The sequence below is a fragment of the Camellia sinensis genome, chromosome 7 (genome assembly GCF_055761805.1).
Source record: "Camellia sinensis isolate YWXY chromosome 7, ASM5576180v1, whole genome shotgun sequence".
Classification (NCBI taxonomy): Eukaryota; Viridiplantae; Streptophyta; class Magnoliopsida; order Ericales; family Theaceae; genus Camellia; species Camellia sinensis.
In genome coordinates, this window is record NC_138967.1 from 64,765,619 (window position 1) to 64,793,239 (window position 27,621).

Sequence of the window (27,621 nt, forward strand, 5' to 3'; positions counted from 1 at the left end):
ATATGAGTTGAGTTTGAAATGATGTGGTAAAAATATGATATGATTTAAATAAGATAAGATGACTTAAATAGGATAGTAACTTTTTGACTTTTTGACTTTTTTAATATATGTCAAACAAGACCTAAAAATACTTTTACCAAACATAAAAAATATATTATAAATTCAAAATAAAAATTTATATTTTAATCACAGCAATGTGGGCTCACAACCCTAGTTTATTATTATTCTTGCCGTCACATTCTTTTATTCTCTCCACTTTCTCTATGTAGTCTCTCCCAATTCTCTCTTGTTCATCGTGTCTCTCTGTATCGCCATTGGAGCATCACTGCCATCACCATCTCGCACAGGTATTGTTTATTTTCCCCGAACTGTTCATCCTCTCTCTCTATCTCTCCTTTGCCCCCAATTTATTCGGGTTTATTTTCGTACGTAACTTTTCAATTGTTCAGTGGAAGAATAATCGATTGGGCAAAGTCACCGTCTCTCTGTGTCTCGCCATTGAAGCAATATTGTCTTTCTCTGTGTCTGCATCGCCATCACCATCGCCATCACCATCACCATCACCATCACCATCACCATCTCTTTCAAGTATTTCCTCTCTCTCTCTCTGTTCCTCTCCCTCTTCCTTCAATTCGCCATTGGAATGATTGTAGTACCATTTGAATTATCTAATTTTGATTCTAGATTTGTAATTTGAACCAATTCGAAAATGGACTCTATGTTGAAGGTAGCAAGCATCGATTTGGATCATATAGATTGATTTTGTTTGTCTCATATGTTGGAATTCCTTTTTTGTTCGAAAGTTTTTATGTGTTTCTATTCATTTAACTTATCTAGTTTTCATCTGTTTGTGCATTTTAAAAATAGTTTTTAGCTCCTTGGATCCAATTTGTGTATTTTGCACACCAGATGTTTGTTATTATATCAATTTGAATTAGAGTTGGAACATGTCTATTGATGACTATTGATGATTGCTTGGGTGTTTTTTTCATTTGTTTCCTAATCTTGTATCGATGATTGGGGCTGTTAGGCTTTTGTGTCTATGAGTTTTAAGTAAAAAATTCTATATATAATTCTACAAAAATTGTAACATTTTGCATGAAATATATGTGAAAAATGTTTGGAACCCCCACAAAAGAGGACCCTCATGACCCCCACAACCCCCACTGATATATTGGCTATTGATGTGTTTGAATTTTTTTTGAGAGTTGTGTCTGATAGTGACATGAATGGTTTAGATTATTTTCTCTATCATTACTGAATATCTATATCTATATCTATATATATATATATATATATTCTCTCTCTCTCTCTCTATATATATATCTATCTCTCTTTTCGTTTGAAAATGGAAAAAATTAGGTGTTTGGAAGAGTATAATGGAATTAGAATGTAAGGAATTCAATGTCAAGGATATTGTAAGGATTAATACTCCATCTGTCCCAAAATAATGGTCCCTTTTGGGGAATACAACTTTTTTTGGTAGTACAATTATTGCACTTTAAAAAAGTTAATTTTCCAAAATTACCCTTTTGATAGTACATTTTTTGGGAATATCAATGTCATAATTGTATTTTTTATATTGTTTATAAATTTAAAAGAAGGGAAAAATAGAAAATTTATATTATTTTTATACTTAATTTTTGAAGAGGGACGAATATTTTGGGATAATAAAAAATGGAATAAGGGACTAATATTTTAGGACGGAGGGAGTAATCTGTTTTAATAGTGGGAAATGGGCATAGATTGAATTGGGAATTGGTCACTAAACTTAAAATATCCAAGGCTATATACGATCTCAAATGTGAAGGATGAGTTTAAGTTTTAAGATTTAGGGTTTAAGATTTTAAGGTTTAGGGTTGGGGGTTTAGAGGTTGGGATTTAGGGTAACGGTTTGGGATTTAGGGTTTATTAGGGTTTATGTGTTAGGGTTTTGGGTTTAGGGGGTTTAGGGTTTGGGATTTAGGGTTTGGGGTTTAGGGTTTAGGGTTTATAGTTTAGGATTTAGGTTTAGGGTTTGGGGTTTTGGTGTTTAGGGATTTGGGGTTTAGGGTTTATAGTTTAGGATTTAGGTTTAGGGTTTGAGGTTTTGGTGTTTAGGGGTTTAGGGGTTTAGGGGTTTTAGGGGCTTTGGGTTTTAGGAGTTTAGGGCTTAGGGTTTGGGGTTTTTGGGTTTAGGGTTTAGGGTTAGGTGTTTTAGGGTTCAGGGCTTAAGGGGTTTTGGATTTGGTGTTTGGGTTGAGGTTTGGGGGTTGGGGGTTTAGGATTTGGGGTTTTGGGGATTAGGATTTGGGATTAAGGTTTTGGGTTTGGGGTTGGGATTTAGGGTTTGGGGGTTTAGGGTTTAGAGTTTATGATTTAGGATTTTGGGGTTTGAGTTTTGGGTTTTGGAATTTTGGGTTTCGGGTTTAAGAGCATCTCCAAGGGAAGAGGTATATTAGTCCTGTCAGCTATTTTAGCTAATATTACAGTAAAAGACTCACTCCAATGGGCTGGCTAAATGGCTTCCTATTTTCCCTTGTGCCTTCTTCGCTGGCTTCAATTGGAGACTGATTGAAGGCTCTTCAAACTCATCTCTCCCGCGAAATTCGATCTGCTTCTTCTCCAAACAGGTCTGTCCCATGAAAGATTGATCTTCTTCTTCTCTATACACGTCTTTCCCGCGAAATCGATCTGCTTCTTCTCCAAACTTGTCTCCCCCCGTGAAATTGATCTGCTCCTTCAGTGCGAAATCGATCTTCTCCTTCAGCGTTGTCTGCAACTCCCTCCATCTGACCTCTTCGTCAAGGTATGGATCATTCTATCTCTCTGTCTTCCCCTTCTATGCAAGATAAATATTGGTTACTATTTTTGTATTGAAAATGGAAGACATTTGAAAAGGACTTGGAAGTTTGAATGTAGACTACGGAGTTCTGTTTTGAATAAAATTTGGCAGTTCCTATAACCAGGAAGCTATATGTCGGTCTGTATATGAATCCAGAGACTTCATATCAATCATTCAGACGGTTGCCAATTTATGAATTTTGAAAATTACAAAAAATAAAAATAAAATAGCAATCCTTTTTTTTTTTTTTTAAACATTTAAGAGATTGCAGCAAATACTGCATAAATCACACGAGGTATTACATACTTCAGAAAAAAATTAACTAAAATTGGACTTGTTTTCAATGTTGAAGAACACAAAAAATAAATGGAAACATTTAAAACCTTCCTTAATAAGTTGAAACAACAGTATTTTACTTACTGGGTAAGAAAAACAAAGAACAATTGAAACAGTAGAGATTTGAACAACTTAGTTTTGATAGAAAAACACAAATTTAATTATCATTTCAAGGGAAAAGGTATCCTAAATACCAGCTAGTAAAATACACAACAATTTATCACTTAAATTGGATACACCAATCAAAAGGCAATCCAACTGATAATAGCAATGCATAAACCAATATAACACTATATATGTAAATTTATGGAATAAACAAGAAGCAAACCTTCCCAACACATATGGAACAAATTTCCAAGAGAGAAATGAAGCAAAGGGCTCAAACGGAGAAGCGTAACAACTTTAAAACCATTTTCTCCAATTGCCTTGTCAATCGCAAGAAATTTATTGTTTCCTTCCACCAATTTAAGAATATGATCACGGGCAAAATATCTGGCAATTAGAAAGGAAGATACAAGTTCAAGTACACCCTATTTCCTTACAATTTGTTCTTTCATACTGGCAAAACTTCCAACTTACCGTTCCACTAATAGAGACAATGATAGTGCCAATAATAGAACCAAATAGCAGACCAGCTGACATGGTTAACGAGATAACTGGTATTGCAAGGATCTAGGACAACATATTAGTCAAAGTGTCAGTAAAGTTGCAATAAAAAAAAAAAAAAAAAAAATTCGTACATGAATTATAATGGAACTCTACACATGTTGGATATTGTTTATGATCAAAGGGACTATTTATAGAAATTTAAGATAATTCTCACCTTCATATGTAGATCTGCTGAGAATTTGTGACTTGAACTAAAATGATAAATGAAATTCATTCAAATGTTTTTAGCTTGTGATATGAGAAACAAAGACACATAGCATTTACTATTTTTAACATGAACCTCCTAAAGCATGACATGATGGATGTTAGTGACAGATTAATGAAGCCTTGTAAACATATTATGCTTTGGACAGAGGGCAAGTTCTTACTTCTAAGCCAGCAATTTGATGGGTTTTGGGAAAGATCAAATTGGGTTTGTTTTCCTTTTATCTGGTTCTTTGATTTGCAGGTTATGTTTATGTGTTTTATTTGGGTTTTGAGAAAAATTTCTGTGAAATTTTGATGTGGTGTTACCCTATTTCCTGAATATAGGTGATGTTTAGTTTATGAATTTTACTTTCAATGATCAACAATCAGGATATAAAATTAGTTTATGAATTTATCACCATCACATGTAAGCTTTTTGAAGCTTGCATGCATAATATACTCAAAGATCCCAATTATTTTCCTTTAAGACTCCTACCACCCTTTTTTTTCTCTCTTGAATTTCCTATTATTCTACTTTTTCCATATGTACTATATGAGAGCACCGCAGGCCAATATTCCTACTACTTTGGTTGTTATTGCCCTTTACAATGATTTGTAACCCAAACAATTTGAGCATAACAACTCAAACTGTTTCTATTCAACAACAAAGTATATTATCTTGCCTCCAATATTGGTATTTTCGAGGTCCTCGTACCTTTGCAGTAGCAAGTGTTTGAGGAAGATTTTAGTGGTCAATGGTGAATTTTTTATTGTGACTGCTACATTGTGGAATATTATTTAGTCGTAAGATGGCATTTTCTCAAACAGTTTCGAAATTTCTATTGAAATAGGTAATTTCGTTCAATCTAATCTGTACTTAAAATGTTTTCATGGTTGGGTTGGGCTAGAGGGCCAAGTAATTTGATTCTCCTTGTTTCAATGAAATCTGCTAGATCAGGTTGATAATTGAAATGAAACCTGGATTCTAGCAATTTAGTTTGTTATGGGAAAGAAAGTTATCTATATTTCAAAATTTTAAAATCTTTTTAATAATGCAATATGAGAGGTAAAAGAAAATGAAAAAAGATACTCAAAACAAAGTTAACATTGAAAATATGAACAGATGATACTCTCAAAACAAGGTAATCCTCTTTGGGTATTTATAGGTTAATACAATGCACTGATTGTTGAGTTTGCTTCAATGAAAAAAAAGAAGATAATCTTATGTTGTACTTCTGGTGGAATTCCTCCTAGTGGCTAGGATCTACACTGAGTTGGTCTCATAGAAAATATGGAATTTATATCTCTCATTCATTTGATAAGTTAGAAATATACTTCCAAATAGTAGACCAGCTGACATGTTGATAAGAGAGTGAAAAATATCCCTTCTTTGGGTCGTTTTCTTGTAAATCTTTGTTTGATAGAATCATTGAATGGGTACTGGTGTATAAAGCAGAGGAAATGGGTGGCTCTGTTGCTGATCTGTTCCTGTGTGTTACTGATCTGTTGTTAGTTTTTGGCTGCTCTGCCGCTGGTTTTTTGTCTGCTATGTTGCTGGTTTTTGTCTGCTCTGGTGGTGGGTTTTTTATTTGCTCTGTTGCTGATCTGTTTCTGATCTGTGTGTGTCTGCTGTCCCTGTATGTTACTGATGCTGTGTGTTGGTTGTTGTTCTTAGTTTTTGTTGGTGTGTTCCTATTTGGAGTCTAGTTGGTGAAGTGTTTAATTGAAATGGATCAAACACTTCAATCAAGCATACCAATTTCCTTCCCATTTCAATTAATTCAGTTATTAGAACAAAACGAACCCATTATTTTGTACCTGAGGATGAGGATAGGAGATAGGAGATAGGAATTGAAGACATGGTTGAGCTTTGTCAAATTGTGACAAGGTTTGTGTCTATATGCCTCCTTGTTCACTTCAAACTCCAGACAAGAACACACCAACAAAATTAGTTTATGAACAACCTGAAATCCCAGCTAACCTCTGCAATCTTGTCTGTGAAAGCTTAATAATCCCCACCAAATTACTTTTATTCATGTTCACTTGAAGCTCCAAAACTAGTTTTAATTGTACCAGAATTCTTAGTTTTATAATATATAGGTTTGATAGAATGTTAGCAGAATTAGAGCTCCTGTTATATATCATTACAGAGTTGGTTGCAGACTTGGGATTCTAGCTTTAATTGTAGCAGAATTCTTCATTGGAAGCAGAATGTTAGCTCGTTATATATCATTAGAGAGTTTGTTGCAACTATCATTGAATCATTTTTTATTGAATTTATATGATCTCCATTTATTTATCCAAAATTATCATTGAATCATTTTCAACAAAATGAGGAGTGTTTTAATTTACGTGATCTCCATTTATTAATTAATTTTTCTTCCAACTAGGAATCTTAGTCATTTCTCCAACCCAATATATCTTGCCATAATTTTCTTTACCTTGTCTATAAATATTACTTAACATTATTTTTTATAATATTTTTAAAACTAATATTAAAAAATATTATTTTTAAAAATATTATCGCAAATGTCACATTGGCAACCATAGTAGCATTTGGTGCATATGTGGCATTTTATGAAAAATACAGTAATTTATATATAGCATTTTTTGTTTTAAAAATTGGTTAAGTTAGTTTGAATGACTAGTTAAAATAAAGAGTATGATCGGAATACACAATAGCTAAACTAATTAGATAAAATAAAGAGTGTCTTTTTTTTGTACTTTAGCTAGTGAAAAATAAAGTGTGTGGTCGGAGATGCTCTAAGGGTTTTGAAACCCCAAACCCCAAATCCTAAACCTTATCCCTAAACCCTAAATCTTAAAATCTAAACCTCTAACCCCAACCCCCAACTCCTAACCCTGAACCCTAAATCCTAAATCTTAAATCCCTGATCCAAAACCCTTGAGCCCTGACCCTAGACGCTAGACCCCCGACTCTAGACCTTAGACCTTAGACCCTAAACCGTAATAGACCCTAAATTCTAAACCTTATATCCTAATAGACCCTAAACTCTAGACCTTAAACCCTAGACCCCAAACCCTAAAACGCCAAACCCCAAAACCCAAATCCCAAATCCCAAACCCCAACCCCGAGCCCCAAACCCTAATAGACCCTAGACCCTAAACCTTAATAGTCCCTAGACCCTAAATTCTAATAGACCCTAGACCACAGGCCCCAATGCCCAAACCCTAATCCTAACCCTAAACCCTAAAAAGTAAACCCCCTGAAAACCCCAAACTCTAAACCCAAAACCTAAAACACAAATCCCAAAATCTAAATACCCCAAAATCCTAAATCCTTAAAACCCCTAAAACCTAAACATCAAAACCCAAACCCAAAACCAAAACCCAAACCCCTAAAACCCTAACCCCTAAATCCTGAACCCCAAATCCTAAATCCTAACTCCTAAACTCTAATCTCTAAACCTTAAACCCTAAACCCTAACCCTTAAAACCCTAAACCCTAACCTCCAACCTCCAACCCCTAACTCTAAACCCTAAACCCTAACCCTAAAAAATCCTTAACCCAAAATCCCAAACCCTAAATTCTAAACCCTAAACCCCCAAACCCTAAAAGCTAAACCCCGAACCCCCGAAACCCCAAAACCTCAAACCCTAAACCCCAAAACCCTAACCCTAAACCCTAAATTCCAAACCCAAACCCCAACACCTAACCCCAAATCCCAAACCCCAAACCCTAAACCCTACTGTACCCTAACCCCTAACCACTAAACCCCTAACCACCTACCCCCAAACCCTAACCCCTAACCCCAAATCCTAGAACCTAAATCCTAAATCCTAAACTCTAAACCCTAAACCCAAAACCCAAAAGCCCCAAAACCCCAAATTTCAAACCCTAAACCCCAAACCCTAAACTTCCAAACCCTGAACCCCGAAACCCCAAAACCCCAAATCCTAACCCCTAAACCCTAAACCGTAAACCCTAAATCCTAAACTCCAAAACCTAATCCCAGACCCCAAACCTTAAACCATAAACCCTATTCTAATCCCCTATACCCTACCTTAAATCCTAAACCATAAACGTTAACCCCCTAACCCAAAACCTTCAAACCCCAACCCCAACCCTAACCCCAACCCCCAAACCCTAACCCCCGATCCTAGACCCTTAACCCTAGACCCTAGATCCTAGACCCTAAACCCTAAACCCCCAACCCCCAACACCCCAACCTCTAACCCCCAACCCTAAACGCCAAACCCCAACACCCAAACCCCTAAACCCCTAACCCTCAAACCCCAAACCCTAAACTCCTAAAACCCTAAACTAACGCCTAAACCCCTAACACCCTAAACCCCAAACTGCTAACCCCAACCCTTAACCTATAAACCCCTAACCCCCTAACCCCAAATCGCTAAATCCTAAACCCTAAAACCTTAGGGTTTAGGGTTTGATGATGATGATGATGTGCGGACGCTCCTAAACAGGATGCCAAGTATGATAATCGCATCCAGAGCAAACACGATATTCATATCATTGGGTTGTGGAACTAGGAAGAAATTATTGGGATCAGCACCGGCTCGCAGCAATGCGGCAAAGAGGTCTCCCCAGCCATGCACTAGAACCAGAATCCAATCAAGGGGTGGTGAAGAACTGTTGCTGCTGAATGTGGCACCAAGAAGGCCGGAGATAGGAGTGAATCTAATTGATTCGCATATCATTTGAATCACGATGATTAGTGACCTCATGCAACCTGCGTAGGAGATCGTGGAGATATCCAGATCATTTACGACATTTGTGAGTGCGGTCGGGCCAAGGGCTATGTTATTCATACCTTGTCTGGAAACAGGTTTTAGGACATTGTAGCCGCTATCGTAACCCAAGAAAGTGGATCCGGGAATTAGATGTGGAGAAGTAGGAGAAGTACGCTCGAACTCCAACCATTCCTCAAGAACTTCATTTGGCAGGTGTACAAGTAGAGGTCGTCCCGTCGAATCCACAGCCTGATCCAATGATTGTTGGTTCGCAGTATGATGTTGAACCATCGAGTGGGTGGATTCTGCTGAGCGGGAAGTACGGGAAGATTATGTGAAAAAGGTCTTTCCCAATTCAACACGCAAGTCCTCAATGAAGTCTCTGTACGCTCCACTACCCCTTTCAACGTTGAACTCCCTTGTGAATTCCGTCATTAACTGAATTCAATTCTGCCATAGACATTAATAATCAATCAATAGAAAAACATAAAAATAATAACTTAATAGAGTGTTTGTAATTATCCTTTTCAACGTTGAATTCCACCATTAACTCAATTGAATTCTGCCATTGACAATAATAATAAATCAATAGCTAAAATAATAATAATTAAATAATATTAATAAATAATTTTCATTTTTCTCATTTCAGGCATTATTGTCAAATCTTGAATTGAATCGTGAATAGTTCTGTTAAAATAATGAATCGTGAATCGTATGATTCACTTTATTTAAAACTAGCGGTCGGGCACAAATAAAGTGAATTATACGATTCACGATTATTTTAGCAACACGATTCACGATTCGATTCAGGATTTGACAATAATGCCTGAGATGAAAAAATAAAAATTATTTATTAATATTATTTAATTATTATTATTTTAGCTTTTATTTATTATTATTTTAACTATTGATCTATTATTATTGTCAATGACAGAATTCAATTGAGTTAACGGTGAAATTCAACGTTGAAAATGATAATTACAAGCACTCCATTGAGTTATTATTTTTATGTTTTTCTATTGATTGATTATTAATGTCAATGGCAGAATTGAATTCAGTTAATGGCAGAATTCACAAAGGAGGTCAACGTTGAAAGGGGTAGTGGAGCGTACAGGGACTTCATTAAGGACTTGCGCGTTGAATTGGGGAGACCTTTTCACATAATATTCCCGTACTTCCCGCTCAGCAGAATCCACCTACTCGATAGTTCAACATCATACTGCAAATCAACAATCATTGGATCAGGTTGTGGATTCGACGGGACGACCTCTACTTGTAGGCCTGCAAAATGAAGTTCTTGAGGAATGGTTGGAGTTCGAGCGTACTTTTCCTACTTCTCCAAATCTAATTCCTGGATCCACTTTCTTGGGTTACGATAGCGGTTACAATGCCCTAGAACCTGTTTCCGAACAATGCATGAATAACATAGCCTTTGGCCCGACCGCACTGACAAATGTCGTAAATGATCTGGCTATCTCCACGATCTCCTACGCAGATTGCATGAGATCACTAATCATCGTGATTCAAATGATCTACGAATCGATTAGATTCACTCCTATCTCCGACCTTCTCGCTGCCACATTCAGCAGCAGCAGTTCTTCGCCACCCCTTGGTTGGATGCTAGCTCTAGTGCGTGGCTGGGGAGACCTCTTTGCCGCATTGCTGTGTGCCGGTGCTGATCGCAATAATTTCTTCCTAGTTCCGCAACCCATTGATATAAATATCGTGTTCGCTCTAGATGCGCTTGCCGTACTTGGCATCTTGCTTAGGAGCGTCCGCACTTTATAATCGTCAAACCCTAAATCCAAAACCCTAAACCCTATTGGTTTAGAGTTTAGGGGTTGGGGGGTTAGGGTTTGGGGTTTAGGGGTTTAGTTTACGGTTGTAGGGATTTAGGGTTTGAGTGTTGGGGTTTGGGTTCAGGGTTGGGAGGTTCGGGGGTTTGGGTTGGGGTTTAGGGTTGGGGCCTAGGATCTAGGGTCGGGGGTTGGGGTTTGGGGTTAAGGGTTTAGGGTTTAAGTTTTAGGGTAGGGTTTAAAGGGGTAGGGTAAGGTTTGTGGTTGGGATTTGGGGGTTTAGGGTTTATGGTGTAGGTTTTAGGAGTATAGGATTTGGGGTTTTCGGGTTTAGAGCTTAGGGTTTGGGTTTCGGGGTTTGGGTTACGGGGTTTGGGGTTAGGGTTTAGGTTGGGGGTTGGGGTTGGTGTTGAGGTAGGGCGTTTCGGGTTCAGGTTTCCGGGTCGGGGTCAGGGCTTGGGGTTTAGGGTTTGGGGTTTGGGTTTAGGGGTTAGGGGTTATGGTTAGGGGTTGAGGGTTTTGGGTTTTTAGATGGTTCAGTGTTCTTAGGGGGTTAGGGTTTAGCGTTTAGGGTTTTTACGGGGTTTAGGGTTTTTAAGGGGTTTGGGGTTTAGGGTTTATGTTTTGGGGTTTGGGATCGGGGTTTAGGGTTTATGGTTTAGGGGGTTTGGGATTGGGGTTTGGGATTTAGGGTTTGAGGCTTAGGGTTTATAGTTTAGGATTTAGGTTTAGGGTTTGGGGTTTTGCTATTTTGGTGTTTACGGGTTTGGGATTTTAGGGGTTTAGGGTTGACATGTTTATGGTTTTAAGAGTTTAGGGTTTGGGGTTTGGGGTTTAGGGTTTAGTGTTAGGTTTTTTAGCGTTCGGGGTTTGGGGTTTGGGTTGAGGTTTGGGGTTTTGGCGATTAGGGGTTTGTGATTTGGGATTAAGGTTTAGGGTTTGGGGTTTAGGGTTTATGGTTTATGGTTTATGGTTTAGGATTCGAGGTTCTGCAGTTTGGGATTTGGATTTTGGTGTTTTGGGTTTTGGGTTTAAGGGTTTTGAAACCCTAAACCCCAAACCATAACCCCTGAATTCTAACTCCAAAACCCTTAAAACCCAAAACTCTAAACCATAAACCCTAAAACCCTAACCCCTAACTCCTAACCCCTAGCCCCCCACCCCTAAACCCAAACCCTAAAACCCCGAGACAAAACCCCTGAACCCCGACCCTAGACCTTAGACCCTCAATCCTAATATAACTTAAATCCTAATAGACCCTAGACCCTAAACGCTAATAGACCCTAGACCCTAGATCCCAAGCCCCAAAACCCCAAACCCCAACCTCAAGCCCCAAACCCTAATAGACGATAGACCCTAAGCCCTAATAGTTCCTAGACCCTAAACTCTAATAGACCCTGGACACCAGACCTAAACCCTAATCACCAAACCCTGACCCCTGACCCCAACCCTAAACCCTAAATAGTGAACCCCCTAAAAACCCTATAAACCCCAAACCCTCAACCCCAACCCAAAACCGAAAACCCAAAACCCAAAACCCCAAAATCGCAAATCGTAAACCCCTAAATCCCTAAAACCCTTAAAAACCCAAATCTCAAACCCAAACCCAAATCCCTAAAACCGTAAACCCTAACCCCTAAACCCCTAACACTAATCCCTAAACTCTAAACCCTAAGCCCTAAACCTTAACCTGTAACTCCTAACGCCTAAAACCCTAACCCCTAAACCCCCAACCCCTAACCACTAACCCTAAACCCTAAAAAACTCAAAACCCTTAACCCAAAATCCAAAAACCATGAAACCCCAAATCCCCAATCCTAAACCCTAAACCCCCAAACCCTAAACCCTGAAACCCCTATACCCCAAACCCTGAACCACAAACCCCAAAATCCTAACCCTAAACTCAACACCTAACCCCAAACCCCAAATGCCAAACCCTAAATAATAAACCCTACCCTAACACCTAACCACTAAACCCCTAACCCTAAACCCTGAACCCTAACCCTTAACCCCAAATCATAAACCTTAAATTTTAAATCCTAAACTCTAAGAAACCCAAAACCCAAAAATCCAAAAACCTCGAAACCCCAAACCTGAAATCCAAAGACCCGAACCCCTAAAACCCCCAACCCCTAACCCTAAACCCTAAAAAACTCAAAACCCTCAACCCAAAACCCAAAAATCCTAAAACCCCCAAATCCCAAAACCCCAAACCCCCAATCTTAATCCCTAAACCCTAAACCCCGAAACTCTTATACCCCAAACCCCAAAACCCTAACTCCAAACCCAACACCAAACCCCAAACCCTACACAATAAACCCTACCCTAACCTCGAACCATTAAACCCCTAACTCCCAACCCCTAACTCCTAACCCTAAACCTTACACCCTAGCCTCTAACCCCAAACCATAAACCCTAAACCTCAAACCCAAAACTCAAAAATCCAAAATCCCCAAAACCCCAAACTCCAAATCCCAAGCCCTAAACCCTATACCCTAAACCCCCAAACCCTAAAAGCTAAACCCCTGAACGCTGAAACCCCAAAACGGAAAAACCTCAAACCATAACCCTCAAACCCTAAATCCAAAACCCAAAACCTCAAATTCCAAAACCTAACCCCAAACCCTAAACCACGAACCCTACCCTAACCTCCTAAATCATATCGTAAACCCTAAACCCTAACCCCCAAACCCCAAACCCCAAACCTTCAAACCTCCAAACCCCCAAACCCTAACCCAACCCCCGACCTTAGACCCTAGACTCTTAACCCTAACCTTAAACCGAACACCTAAACCCTAACACCCAAACCCTTAAACCCTTAACCCTCAAACCCCAAACTCCAAACCCTGAACTCCTAAAACCCTAAACTAAACCCCAAACCCCTAACCCCAACCCCTAACTCCTTAAGCCCCAAACCCTAAACCTTAAACCCTTAGGGTTTGGGGTTTAGGATTTGATAATAAGGATGTGCGGAAGCTTCTCAGCAAGATGCCAAGTACGGTAACTGTGTCCAGAGCGGACACGATATTCATATCATTGGGTTGCAGAAGTCAGAAGAAATTATTGAGATCAGCATCGGCTTGCAGCAATGCATCAAAGAGGTCTTCCTAGCCACGCACTAGTGCTAGCATCCAATCAGGAGGTGGCGAACAACTGCTGCTGCTGAATGTGGCAGTGAGAAGGTCGGAGATACGAGTGAATGTAATCGATTCGCAGATCATTTGAATCACGATGATCAGTGACCTCGTGCGACCGGTGTAGGAGATCGTGGAGGTAGGTAGATCATTTAGGACATTAGTGAGTGTGGTCGGGCCAAGGGCTATGCTATTCATACCTTGTCCGGAAATATATTCCAAGGCATTGTAGTTGCCATCGTAACGCAAGAATGTGGATCCAGGAATTAGATATGGAGAAGTAGGAGAAGTACGCTTGAATTCCAACCACTTCTCAGAATTCTCCAATTGATAGGCGTCCAAGTAGAGGTTGTCCCGTCGAATCCTCAGCCTGATCCAATGATTGTTGGTTTGTAGTATGATGTTGAATCATCGAGTGGTTGGATTTTGCTGAGCGAGAAGTACAGGACTATTGTGTGAAAATGTCTCTCCTAATTCAGTGTGCAAGTCCTCAAAGAAGTCCCTATACACTCCACTACTGTTTCAATGTTGAACTCCTCTGTGAATTTTGCCATTAACTGAATTCAATTATGCCATTGATATTAATAATCAATCTATAGAAAAACATAAAAATAATAACTCAATGGAGTGTTTGTAATTATCATTTTCAAGATTGAATTCCACCATTAACTCAATTGAATCCTGCCATTGACAATAATAATAAATCAATAGTTAAAATAATAATAATTAAAAGCTAAAATAATAATAATTAAATAATATTAATAATTAATTTTTATTTTTCTCATTTTAGGCATTATTGTCAAATCTTGAATCGAATTGTGAATTGTTTTGCTAAAATAATGAATCATAAATCGTATGATTCATTTTATTTGCACTTGACTGCTAGTGTTAAATAAAGTGAAACATATGATTCACTATTCATTATTTTAGCAAAATGATTCACGATTCAATTCAATATTGGAAAATAATGTCTGAGATGAGAAAAATGAAAATTATTTATTAATAGTATTTAATTATTATTATTTTAGCTTTTAATTATTATTATTATTATTTTAGCTATTGATTTATTATTATTGTCAATTACAGAATTCAATTGAGTTAATGGCAGAATTTAACATTGAAAAAGATAATTACAAACACTCGATTGAGTTATTATTTTTATGTTTTTTTTTTTTTCTATTGATTGATTATTAATGTCAATGGCGGAATTGAGTTCAGTTAATGGCGGAATTCACAAAGGAGTTCAACGTTGCAAGGGGTAGTGGAGCGTACAGGAACTTCATTGAGGACTTGTGCGTTGAATTGCGAGAGACCTTTTCACATAGTATTTTCATACTTCCCACTCAGCAGAATCCACACACTCGATGGTTTAACATCATACTGAGAACCAACAATCATTGGATCTGGTTGAGGATTCGACGGGACATCCTCTACTTGGACACCTACCAAATGGAGTTCTAGTGGAGTGGTTGGAGTTCGGACGTACTTCTCTTGCTTCTCCACATCTAATTTTCGGATCCATTTTCTTGGGTTACGAAGGCGGCTACAATGCCTTGGAACGTGTTTTCGGAAAAGGTATGAATAGCATAGCCCTTGGCCCAACCGTACTCACTAATGCCATAATGATCTGGCTACTTTCATGATCTCCTTTGCAGATCGCGCGGGGTCACTGTTCATCGTGATTCAAATGATCTACAAATCGATTAGTTTCACTCGTATCTCCGATTTTCTTACTACCACGTTTAGCAAAAGCAGTTTTTCGCCACCCCTTGATTGGATACTGACACTATTGCATAGTTGGGGAGACCTCTTTTGCGTATTCCTACGTGCTGATGCTGATCCTAATAATTTTTTACGACTTCCACAACCCAATGATATGAATATTGTGTCTGATCTGGACGTGGTTGCCGTACTTGGCATCTTGCTTAGGAGCGTCCGTGCATCATAATTATTAAACCCCAAACTCTAAACCCGAAACGCTAAACACTGTTAGGGTTTAGGGTTTAGGGGTTTAGTAGTTGGGTTTGGTGTTGGTGTTAGGGGTTTGGGATTTAGGGGTTTAGTTTAGGGTTTTAGGGGTTTGGGGTTTGGGGGTTTGAGGTTTGTGTATTGGGGTTTGGGGTTTGGGTTAACGGTTGGGGGGTTTGTGGTTGGGGTTTAAGGTTGAGGGTCAGGGGTGGGGGTTGGGGTTTAGGGGGTTGGGGGTTTAGGGGTTAGCGTTTAGGGTTTAGGGTTTAGGGTGGGGTTCAGATGGTTAGGGTAGGGTTTATGGTTTGGGGTTTCAGGGTTTGGGGGTTTAGGGTTTCATGGTTTAGGGTTTATGGTTTAGGGTTGGGGTTTTAGGAGTTTTTGGTTTGGGGATTTTGGGTTTATGGTTTAGGGTTGGGGGTTAGAAGTTAGGGTTTCAGGGTTAGGGGTTAGAGTTTGTGATTTAGGGTTTAGGGCTTAGGTTGGGGTTGGGGTTGGGGTTGGGGTTGGGGTTTCGGGATCGAGTTCCGGTTCCGGTTCAGGTTCAGGGTCGGGGTTTGGGGATTTTGGGTTTATGGTTTAGGGGTTGGGGTTAGAGGTTAGGGTTTCGGGGTTAGAGTTTATGAGTTAGGGTAAGGGTTTAGGGCTTAGGGGTTTAGGTTGGGGGGTTCGGGTTTGGGTTTGGGGTTCGAGGTCTGGGTCGGGGTTTGGGTTTTGGGTTTAGGGGTTTAGGGGTTAAGGTTAGGTGTTAAGGTTAGGGTTTGTGTGTTAGGGTTTAAGGTTCAGAACCCTCAACCCTAAACCTTAACACTCTAGGGGGTTTAAGGTTCTTAGGGTTTTTAGGGGGTTTGGCGTTTTTAGGGGGTTTGGGGTTTTGAATTTAGGGTTTAGGGTTTGGGTTTTGGTGTTCAGGGGTTTTGCGGTTTTAGGGGTTTAGGAGTTTAGCGGTTAGGGTTTTCAGGTTTAGGGTTTGGGTTTGTTTATGGTTTAGGGTAAGGTGTTTTAGGGTTTAGAGATTTTGCGTTTGGTTTTTGGGTTAAGGTTTGGGGGTTTTGGGGTTCGGGATTTGAGATTAAGGTTTTGGGTTTTGGGTTTGGGGTTTGTCGTTTGGGGTTTAGGGTTTATGGTCGATGGTTTAAGGTTTGGGTTTTGGTGTTTTGGGGGTTTAGGGTTTATGGTCGATGGCTTAGGGTTTGGGTTTTGGTGTTTTGGTGTTTTGGATTACGGGTTTTAGGGTTTTGAAACACTAAACGCCAAACCCCAAACCTCCCAAATCCTAACTCCTAAACTCTAACTCCCAAACCGTAATCCCTAACCCTTAAAACCAAAAACACTAATCTCTAACCCCAAAACCCCTAATCTCCAACCCTTATCTCCTACCCCTGAACTCTAAACCCTAAACCCAAAACCTCTGACCCAAAAGCCTTGAACCCCGACCGTAGACCCTATACCTTAGACCCTAAACCCTAATAGAGCTTAAATCTAAAACCTTAAATCCTAATAGACCCTAGACCCTAAACGTTAATAGACCCTAGACCCTAGACCCTAAATGCTAATAGAACCTAGACTAGGGCTGTCAATGGATCAGATTTAATCTGAATCCGACCCGAATACGAGTCGATAATCCGATCCGTTTACAAGAAAATTTGATCCGATAGTCCGAATCCATTTAATCCGTTTATTAAACGGATTGAATATGCAAAAATCCGACCCGATAATCCGATCCGATTATTCTCAATTTGAATGAAAAAAACGCAAGATAAAAAAAAATCAAATTATATAAAATTATAGCTCAATAAATAAATAAATGGATCGGATCGGATTATTGGATTGGATAACCGAAATCATCAGATTCAGATTCGAATATCTGTAATCGGATATGGACTAAACGGATTCGGATCGGATTCCGGTTTGTCTTAATCGGATCGGATTCGGATTTTGACAGATTCGATCCGAATTCGATCCACTTACAGGCCTAACCTAGACCATAAACCCCAGACCTCAGACACTAAACCTCAAAATCCCAAACCCCAAACCCCAAACCCCAACCTTGAGCCACAAACCCTAATAGACACTAGACCCTAAACCCTAATAGTCCCTAAACCCTAAACTCTAATAGACCCAAATAGACCCCCGACCCTAACCCCAACCCCTAGACCCCAACCCCAACCCCAACCCCAAAACCAAACCCTAAACAGTGAACCCCATGAAACCCTCTAAACCCCTTAAAACCCTCTAAATCCCAAACCCTAAACCCCAAACCCCAGACTCAAAGCCCAAAACCCCAAAACCAAAAAATCCTAAATCTTAAATCCTAAACCCCTAATACCCTAAAACCCCTAAAATCCAAAAACCTAAACCACAAACCCCAAACCCAAACCTGAAACTCGAAACCCAAACACCTAAAACCGTAGAACCCTAACCCCTAAACGCCAAACCCCAAACCCTAACTCCTAAACCCCCAACCCCCAACCCCTAATTCTAAACCCTAACACCTAACCTTAAATCCTAAACATTAAATTCTAAAAAACCCTAAATCCTCAACCCAAAACCTAAAAACCAAAAAACCCCAAACCCCAAACTTTAAATCCCCATGCCCTAAAAGCTAAACCTCGAATCCCGAAACCCTGAATCCCGAAACCCCAAAACCACTAAACCCTAAACCACAAATCCCAAACCCCAAAACCCTAACCGTTAACCTCTAAACCCTAAACCCTAAACCTCAAACCCCAACACCTAACCCCAAACCCTAAACCATAAACCCTACCCTAACCCCTAACTCTTAAACCCCTAACCCCCAACCCCTAAACCCTAACCCTAAACCCTACACCCTAACCCCAAATCCTAAACCTTAAATCCTAAATCCTAAAAAATCCTAAACACTAAACCCCAAACAAAAACCCCCAAACCCCCAAACCCTAAAATCTAAACCCCCCCTAAAATCTAAACCCCGAACCCCGAAACCCAAAATTCCAAACCCTATTCCCTAACCCCTAAACCCCAAACCCCAACACTTAAACCATAAACCCTACCTTAACCCCTAACCCTCAATCTTACACCCTAACCCTTAAACCCTAACCCCAAATTCTGAACCCTAAATCCTAAATACTAAACCCTAAAAAATCCTAAATCCAAAAACCTAAAAGCCCCAAACCCCAAACCCTAAATCTTAAACCCTCAAACCCTAAAAGTTAAACACCGAACCCCGAAACCAAAATATCCCAAACCCTAACCCCTAAATCCTAAACCCTAAACGCCAAATTCTAAAACCTAACCCCAAACTCGAAACCCCAAACCCTAAACCATAAACCCTACACCATGAACCCTACCCTAACCCCCTAGACCATACCCTAAACCCTAACCCCCTAACCCTAAACCTTCAAACCCCCAACTCCAACCCCTACCCTCGACCCTTGACCCCCGACCCTAGACCCTCAACCCTAGACAATACACCCTCAACCCTAAAGCCTAAACCCCAAACCCCAACCCCCAGTACCCAACCCCCTAACACTAAACCAAACACCTAAACCCAAACCCCAACCCTCAACACCCAACCCCCTAACCCTAAACCAAACACCCAAGGCCCAAGCCCCAACCCGCCAAGCCTAAACCAAACACCTATACGCCAAACCCCAACACCTAAACCCCTAACCCTCAAACTCCAACACCCAAACCCCAAACCTTACCCTCAAACCCCAAACCTTACACCCCAAACCCCTAAAGACCTAAACTAAACCCCTAAACCCCTAAACCCAAACCCTAAACCCCAAACCCCAAACCGCCTAGCCCCCAATTCCAAAATCTCAAATCCTAAACCAAAAGCCCCGAGGGTTTGGGGTTTAGGGTTTGATGATCATGATGCGCAGACGCTTGTAAGCAAGATGCCAAGTACGACAATCACGTCCAGAGCGAACACGATATTCATATCATTATGTTGCGAAAATCGGAAGAAATTATTGAGATCAACATCGAATCGTAGCAATGCGGCAAAGAGGTCTCCTCAGCCACGCAATAGTGCCCGGATTCAATTAGTGGGTGGCGAAGATTAGAGATACGAATAAATCTAGTTGATTCTTAGATCATTTGAATCACGATGATCAGTGGCCTTGAGTGATCTGCGAAGGAGATCGTGGAGGTAGCAATATCATTTACGGCATTAGTAAGTGTGGTCGGGCCAGTAGCTATGTTTTTCATACCTTGTTCAGAAACAGGTTCCAAGGCATTGTAGCCGCCATCGTAACCCAAGAAAGTAGATCCGGGAATTAGATGTGGAGAAATACGCCCGAACTCCAACCACTCCTCAGAATTCTCCAATTGGTAGGCATCCAAGTAGAGGTTGTCCCATCAAATCCTCAGCTTGATCCAATGAATGTTGGTTCGCAATATGATGTTAAACCGTTGAGTGGGTGGATTCTGCTGAGCGGAAAGTACGAGAATATTGTCTAAAAAGGTCTCTCCCAATTCAACGCACAAGTCCTCAATGAAGTCCCTATGTGCTCAACTACCTCTTTCAACGTTGAATTCCTCTGTGAATTCCGCCATTAACTGAATTCAATCCTGCCATTGATATTAATAATCAATCAATAGAAAAAAATAAAAATAATAACTCAATGGAGTGCTTGTAATTATCCTTTTCAAGATTGAATTCCACCATTAACTCAATTGAATTCTGTCATTGACAATAATAATAAATCAATAGTTAAAATCATAATAATTAAAAGCTAAAATAATAATAATTAAATAATATTAATAAATAATTTTTATTTTTCTTATTTTAGGCATTATTGTTAAATCTTGAATCGAATCGTGAAATAATGAATCGTGAATCGTATGATTCACGTTATTTGCGCCTGACTGCTAGTGTTAAATAAAGTGAATCATACGATTCACGATTCATTATTTTAGCAAAACAATTCATGATTTGATTGAAGATTTGACTATGATGCCTGAGATGAGAAAAATAAAAATTATTTATGAATAGTATTTATTTGTTATTATTTTAGGTTTTAATTGTTATTATTTTAGTTATTGATTTATTATCATCGTCAATGGCATAATTCAATTGAGTTAATGGCGGAATTCAACGTTGAAAAGGATAATTACGAGCACTCCATTGAGTTATTAGTTTAATGTTTTTCTATTGATTGATTATTAATGTCAATGGCAGAATTGAATTTAGTTAATTGCGGAATTCACAGAGTAGTTCAACGTTGAAAGGGGTTGTTGAGCGTATAGGGACTTCATTGAGGACTTGCGCGTTGAATAGGGAGAGTCCTTTTCACACAATATTCCCATACTTCTCGCTTAGCAGAATCCACCCACTTGATGGTTCAACATCATATTGTAAACTAACAATCCTTGGATCACGCTGAAGATTCGACGGGACAACCTCTATTTAGATGCCTACCAAATGGAGTTCTTGAGGAGTGGTTGGAGTTTGGGTGTACTTCTCCTACTTCTCCACATCTAATTCTCAGATCCATTTTCTTGGGTTATGATGGCGGCTACAATGCCCTGAAATGTGTTTCCGGACAAGGTATGAATAGCATAGCCCTTGGCCTGATCGCACTCACTAATGCCGTAAATGATCTGGCTACCTCCACGATCTCCTTCGCAGATCGCGCGAGGTCACTGTTCATCGTGATTCAAATGATTTGGGAATCGATTAGATTCACTCGTATTTCTGATCTTCTCGCTGCCACATTCAGCAACAGCAGTTTTTCGCCACACCCTGATTGGATGCTGGCACTAGTGCGTGCCTGGGGAGACCTCTTCGCTGCATTCTTGCGAGCCGATGTTGATCCTAATAATTTCTTCCGACTTTCGTAACCTAATGATATGAATATTGTGTCCGTTCTGGACGTGGCTGTCGTACTCGGCATCTTTCTCAAAACCGTTTGTGCATCATAATCATCAAACCCTATACCCCAAACCCTAAACCCTGTGGGTTTACTGTTTATGGTTGGCGGTTAGGGGGTTAGGGGTTTAGGGTTTGGGAGTTGGCGGTTAGGGGTGTAGGGGTTGGGGTTAGGTTTAGGGGGTTGAGTTTAGGGTTTTAGGGGTTTAAGGTTTAGGGGATTGGGGAGTTTGGGGTTAGGGTGTAGGGTTGAGGGTCTAGGATTTTGGGTTGAGGGTTGGGGGTTAGGTTTAGGGTTTGGAGTTTCGGGGGTTTGGGGTTAGGGTGTAAGGGTGTTAGGGGTTAGGGTTTAGAGGGGTAGGGTAGGGTAGGGTTAGGTTTGGGGTTTCGGGGTTTTGGGTTTATGGTTTAGGGTTAGGGTTTTAGGAGTTTAGGGTTTGGGGTTTTCGAGTTTAAGGTTTTGGGTTTCAAAGTTTAGGGTTGGGTTTTGGGGTTAGGGTTTCGGGGTTAGGGATTAGGAGTTAGGGTTTAGGGGTTTCGGTTTTCGGGTTCGGGGGTTTAAGGTTTAGGATTTATGGTTTAGGGTTTCGCAGTTTAGGGTTTATGGTTTAGGGTTGGGGTTTTAGGAGTTTAGGGTTTTGTGTTTTCGGGTTTAGGGTTTGGGGTTAGGGTTAGGGTTAGGGTTAGGGTTAGGGTTTTGGGGTTAAGGATTAGGGGTTAGGGTTTAAGGGTTTGGGGCTAGGGCTTGGGGTTTTGAGGTTTAGGGTTTATGGTTTAGGGTCGGGGTTTTAGGAGTTTAGGGATTAGGGGTTTCGGAGTTTGGGGTTTGGGGTTTGGAGTTAGGATTTTTAGGTTACGAATTAGGGTTTAGGGTCTAGGGTTTGGATTTTGGGTTTATGGTTTAGCGGTTTAGGTTGAGGGTTGGGGTTGGGGTTGGAGGTTTCTGGTTCGGGTTCGAGTTCTGGTTTTGGGGTTGGGGTTAGGGTTTGGGTTTTATGTTTAGTGTTTAGGGGTTAGGGGATTTAGGGTTTATGGTTAAGAGTTTTGGGTTTTGGGTGTTTGGGGGGTTTAGGTTTCTTAAAGGGTTAGGTTTAGGGTTTTTAGGGTGTTTAGGGTTTGGAATTTAGGGTTTTGAGTTTGGAGTTTGGGTTTAGGATTGGGGTTTAGGATTTATGGTTTGGGGTTTGAGGTTTTGGATTTAGGGTTTATAGTATACGGTTTACGGTTTGGGTTTTAAGGTTTTGGGTTTTGGATTTCAGGTTTAATAATTTTGAAGCCCTGAACCCCAAACTCCAAATCCCAAATCCTAATTCCCAAACACTAAACCCTAAACCCTAAACCCCTAACCCCTACCTAACTCCCAAACCCTAAATCCTAAAACCCTAACCCCTAACTCCTAACCCCCAACGCCTAACTCCTAACCCCTAAGCCTGAACCCTAATCTCTAAATCCTAAACCCTAAAGCCCCGACCCAAAATCTCTGACCCTTAACCCTAAACCCTAGGCCTTAGACCCCCAACCATAGACCCTAGACCTTAGATCCTAAACCCTAATAGACCTCAAATACTAAACCTTAAATCCTAACAGACCCTACACCCTCGACCCTAGACCCTAAACCCTAATAGACCCTAGATCCTAAACCTTAAGCCCCAAACTCCAAACCCCAAACCCTAATAGACCCTAGACCCTAAACCCTAACAGTTCCTAGACCCTAAGCTCTACTAGACCCTAGACCCTAATAGACCCTAGACCCCAGACCTCGGACCCCAACCCCCAAACCCCAACACCAACACCAACACCAACCCCAACCCCTATCCCAAACCCCAAACCCTAAACAGTGAACCCCCTAAAAACCCTCTAAACCCCAAATTCTAAACCTCAAACCCAAAACCCAAAGCCTAATACCCCAAAACCCTAATCCCTAAAGCCCCTAAAACCCCAAAACCTAAACCTCAAACTCCAAACCCCACCGACCCTAGACTTTAGACCCTCAACACTAAACCCTAAACCCCAAACCCTTATCCCCAACCCTAACTCCTAACCCTAACCCTTAACCCCTAACCCCCAAACCCTAAACCCCTATGAATTTGATGACGATGATGCGCGGATGCTCCTGAGCAAGATGCCAAGTACGACAATCGCGTCCAGAGCGGACACGATATTCATATCATTGGGTTGCAGAAGTCAGAAGAAATTATTGGGATCAGCATCGGCTCGCAGCAATGCGGCAAAAAGGTCTCCCCACCCACGCACTAGTGCCAGCATCCAATCACGGGGTGGTGAAGAACTGTTTTTGCTGAATGTGGCAGCGAGAAGGTCGGAGATACGAGTGAATGTAATTGATTTGCTGATCATCTGAATCATGATGATCAGTGATCTCATGCGATCTGCGCAGGAGATCGTAGAGGTAGCCATATCATTTATGGCATTAGTGAGTGCAATAAGGCCAAGGGCTTTGTTATTCATACTTTGTTCGGAAACACGTTCTAGGGCATTGTAGCCGCCATCGTCACCCAAGAAAGTGGATCTAGGAATTAGATGTGGAGAAGTAGGAGAAGTACGCCCGAACTCCAACCACTCCTCAGAATTCTCCAATTGGTAGGTGTCCAAGTAGAGGTTGTCCCGTCAAATCTTCAGCCTGATCCAATAATTGTTAGTTCACAGTATGATATAGAACCATCGAGTGGGTGGATTCTGCTGAGCGGGAAGTACGAGAATATTGTGTGAAAAGGTCTCTCCAAATTCAACACGCAAGTCGTCAATGAAGTCCCTGTACGCTTCACTACCCCTTTCAATGTTGAACTCTTTTGTGAATTCTGCCATTTACTAAATTCAATTATGCCATTGACAATAATGATCAATCAATAGAAAAACATTAAAATAATAACTCAATGAAGTGGTTGTAATTATCCTTTTCAACGTTGAATTCCGCCATTAACTCAATTGAATTCTGCCATTGACAACAATAATAAATCAATAGCTAAAATAATAATAATAATAATTAAATACTATTAACAAATAATTTTTATTTTTCTCATCTCAGGCATTATTGTCAAATCTTGAATCGAATCGTGAATCGTTTTGCTAAAATAATGAATCGTGAATTGTACGATTCACTTTATTTGCGCCCGACCGCTAGTGTTAAATAAAGTGAATCATACGATTCACGATTCATTATTTTAGCAAAATGATTCGCGATTCACAATTCGATTCAAGAGTTGACAATAATGCCTAAGATGAGAAAAATAAAAATTATTTATAATAGTATTTAATTATTATTATTATTTTAGCTATTGATTTATTATTATTGTCGATGACAGAATTTAATTGAGTTAATGGTAGAATTCAACGTTGAAAAGTATAATTACAAGCACTCCATTGAGTTATAATTTTTATGTTTTTTTGTTAATGGCCAAATTCACAAAGGAGTTCAACGTTGAAAGGGATAGTGGAGCGTACATGGACTTCATTGAGAACTTGTGTGTTGAATTGGGAGAGACTTTTCACGCAATATTCCCGTACTTTCCGCTCAGCAGAATCTACCTACTCGATGGTTCAAGATTATACTGCGAACCAACAATCATTGGATCAGGGGATTCGAGGAGACAACCTCTACTTGGACGGTTACCAACTGGTGTTTTAAAAGAGTAGTTGGAGTTCAGACATACTTTTCCACATCAAATTCTTGGATCTGGAACGTGTTTTCGGACAAGGTATGAATAACACAGCCCTTGGCTCGACCGCACTCAGTAATGCCGTAAATGATCTAGCAATGTCCATGATCTCCTTCGCAGATCGCGCGAGGTCACTCATCATCGTGATTCAACTGATCTGTGAATCGATTAGATTCACTTGTATCTCCGATCTTCTTGTTGCCACATTCAGCAGCAGCAGTTCTTTGCCACTTCTTGATTGGATGCTGGCACTAGTGCGTGGCTAGGGAGACCTCTCTGCCGCATTCATGCGAGCCGATGCTGATCCCATTAATTTTTTTTCGACTTCCGCAACCCAATGATATGAATATTGTGTCCGCTCTAGAATTTGTTGTCGTACTTCACATCTTGTTTAGGAGCGTTCGCGCATCGTAATTATCAAACCCTAAACCCCAAGCCCTAATGGTTTAAAGTTTAGGGTCTAGGGGTTGGTGTTGGGGTTAGGGGTTTGGGGTTTAGGGATTTAGTTTAGGGTTTTAGGGGTTTAGGGTTTAGGTGTTGAGGTTGTCTTGGGTTGGGGTTTGGGGGTTTGGGGTTGGGGTTAGGGTGTAGGATAGGGTTTGGGGTTAGGGCTCGCGGTTCGGGATTTGGGGGTTTAGGGTTTAGGGTTTTTAGGTTTTGGGTTTAAGGGTTGGGGTTTTAGGAGTTTGGGGTTTGGGGTTTAGGGTTTAGGGTTTACGGTTTGGGATTTGGGGTTAGGGGCTAGGGGTTAGGGTTAGGGTTAGGGTTAGGGTTAGGGTTTTAGGTTTAGTGATTAGGGGTTAGGTTTTGGGTTTTAGGGTTTATGGGTTGGGGGTTTAGGTTGGGGTTGGGGTTGGGGTTGGGGATTTCGGGTTCGGGTTCGGGTTCGGGTTTCGGGGACGAGGTTTGGGGTTTGGGTTTTGAGTTTAGGGGTTTAGGGTTAGGGTTAGGGGTTGAGGGTTTTGGGGTTTATGTTTTTAGGGGGTTTAGGGTTCTTAGGGGGTTAGGGTTTAATGTTTAGGGTTTTTGGTGGTTTGGGGTTTAAAATTTAGGGTTTAGGGTTTGGGGTTTGGGTTCCTAAACCATAACTGCTAAAATGCTGACCTCTATACTCTAAACCCTAAAACCCTAACCCCTAACCCCTAAAGCCCTAACCCCAACTCCCAACTCGTAATTGTTAACCCTTAAGCCTAAATCCTAAACCGTAAACACTAAACCCCCGACCCAAAACCCTAGACCCTAGACCCTGGACCTTTGACACTAAACCCTAACAACCCTTAAATCCTCAACCATAAATCCTAATAGACCCTAGACCCGAGACCCTAAACCCTAAGAGTCCCTAGACCCTAAACTCTTGACCCCAGACCCCAAACCCAAAAACTGCAAACCCCAAACCCCGAATCCCAAACCGTAATAGACCGTAGACCCTAAACCCTAATCGTTCCTAGATCCTATACTCTAAGAGACTCTAGACCCTAATAGACCCTAGACCCCAGACCCCAAACCCTAACCCTAACGTCAAACCCTAAACATTGAACCCCCTAAAAATCCTCTAAAGCCCATACCCCAGACCCCAACCCCCAACCCTGACCCCAAACCCCAAACCCTAAACAGTGAACCGCTTAAATGCCCTTTAAACCTCCTAAAAACCCCGAACCTAAAACCCAAAGCCCAATGTCCAAAACTCTAAAACCCTAACCCTTAAAACCCTAAAACCTCAAAACCTAAACCTCAAAACCCAAACCAAAACCTGAAACTCGAAACCCAAACTCCTAAAATCCTATACCCCTAACCCCTAACCCCTAAGCACCAAACCCCATACCTTAAATCCTAAACCCTAAATCTTAAAAAATCCTAAACCCTAAACCCAAAAACCCAAATCTCAAATCCTAAACCCCTAAACCCTAAAAGCTAAGCCTTGAACCCCAAAATCTCGAAACGCCAAACCTCAACACCTAAAGCCCTAAACCCTAAACCCTACCCTAACCCCAAACCCCTAACCCCTAAAATCGAACCCTAAACCCTAATCCCAAATCCTAAACCCTAAATCCTAAAAAATCCTAAACCCTAAACCTTAAACCTAAAACCCGAAACCGAAAAACCCCAAAACCCCAAAACACAAACCCTAAATCCCAAACACCATATCATAAACCCTAAACGGCCAAACCCAAAAAGCTAAACCCTGAACTCCGAAACCTCGAAACCCAAAAACCCCAAACCCTAAACCCTAAACCTCAAATTCCAAAACCTAACCCCAAGCTCCAAACCCCAAACCCTAAACCATAAACCCTATCCTAACCACCTAAACCCTAAACCGTAAACCCTAAGCCCCTAACCCCCTAACCCTAAACATTCAAACATCCAATCCCAACCCCCAAACCCCAAAACCCTAAACCCCAACCCCCGATCTGAGACCCTAAACCCTAGACCCTAGACCCTTAACCTTAAACTCTAAACCCCCAAC

The 27,621-nt window shown here is 40.6% G+C and overlaps 1 long non-coding RNA gene across 3 annotated transcripts in view; it reads left to right on the forward strand.

Annotated features, from left to right (window-relative positions):
* Nucleotides 1–206: 206 nt before the first annotated feature.
* Nucleotides 207–27,621, forward strand: part of LOC145795130 (uncharacterized) — a 46,363-nt gene continuing 18,948 nt past the window's right edge. For 2 of the 3 annotated variants that reach the window (XR_014335416.1, XR_014335417.1), the window contains exons 1-2: nucleotides 210–347; nucleotides 450–588. This is a non-coding gene — a long non-coding RNA (uncharacterized LOC145795130). Of the gene's footprint in view, nucleotides 348–449; nucleotides 775–27,621 lie in introns of those variants that run through there. The other variant, XR_014335415.1, reaches the window with a different exon arrangement.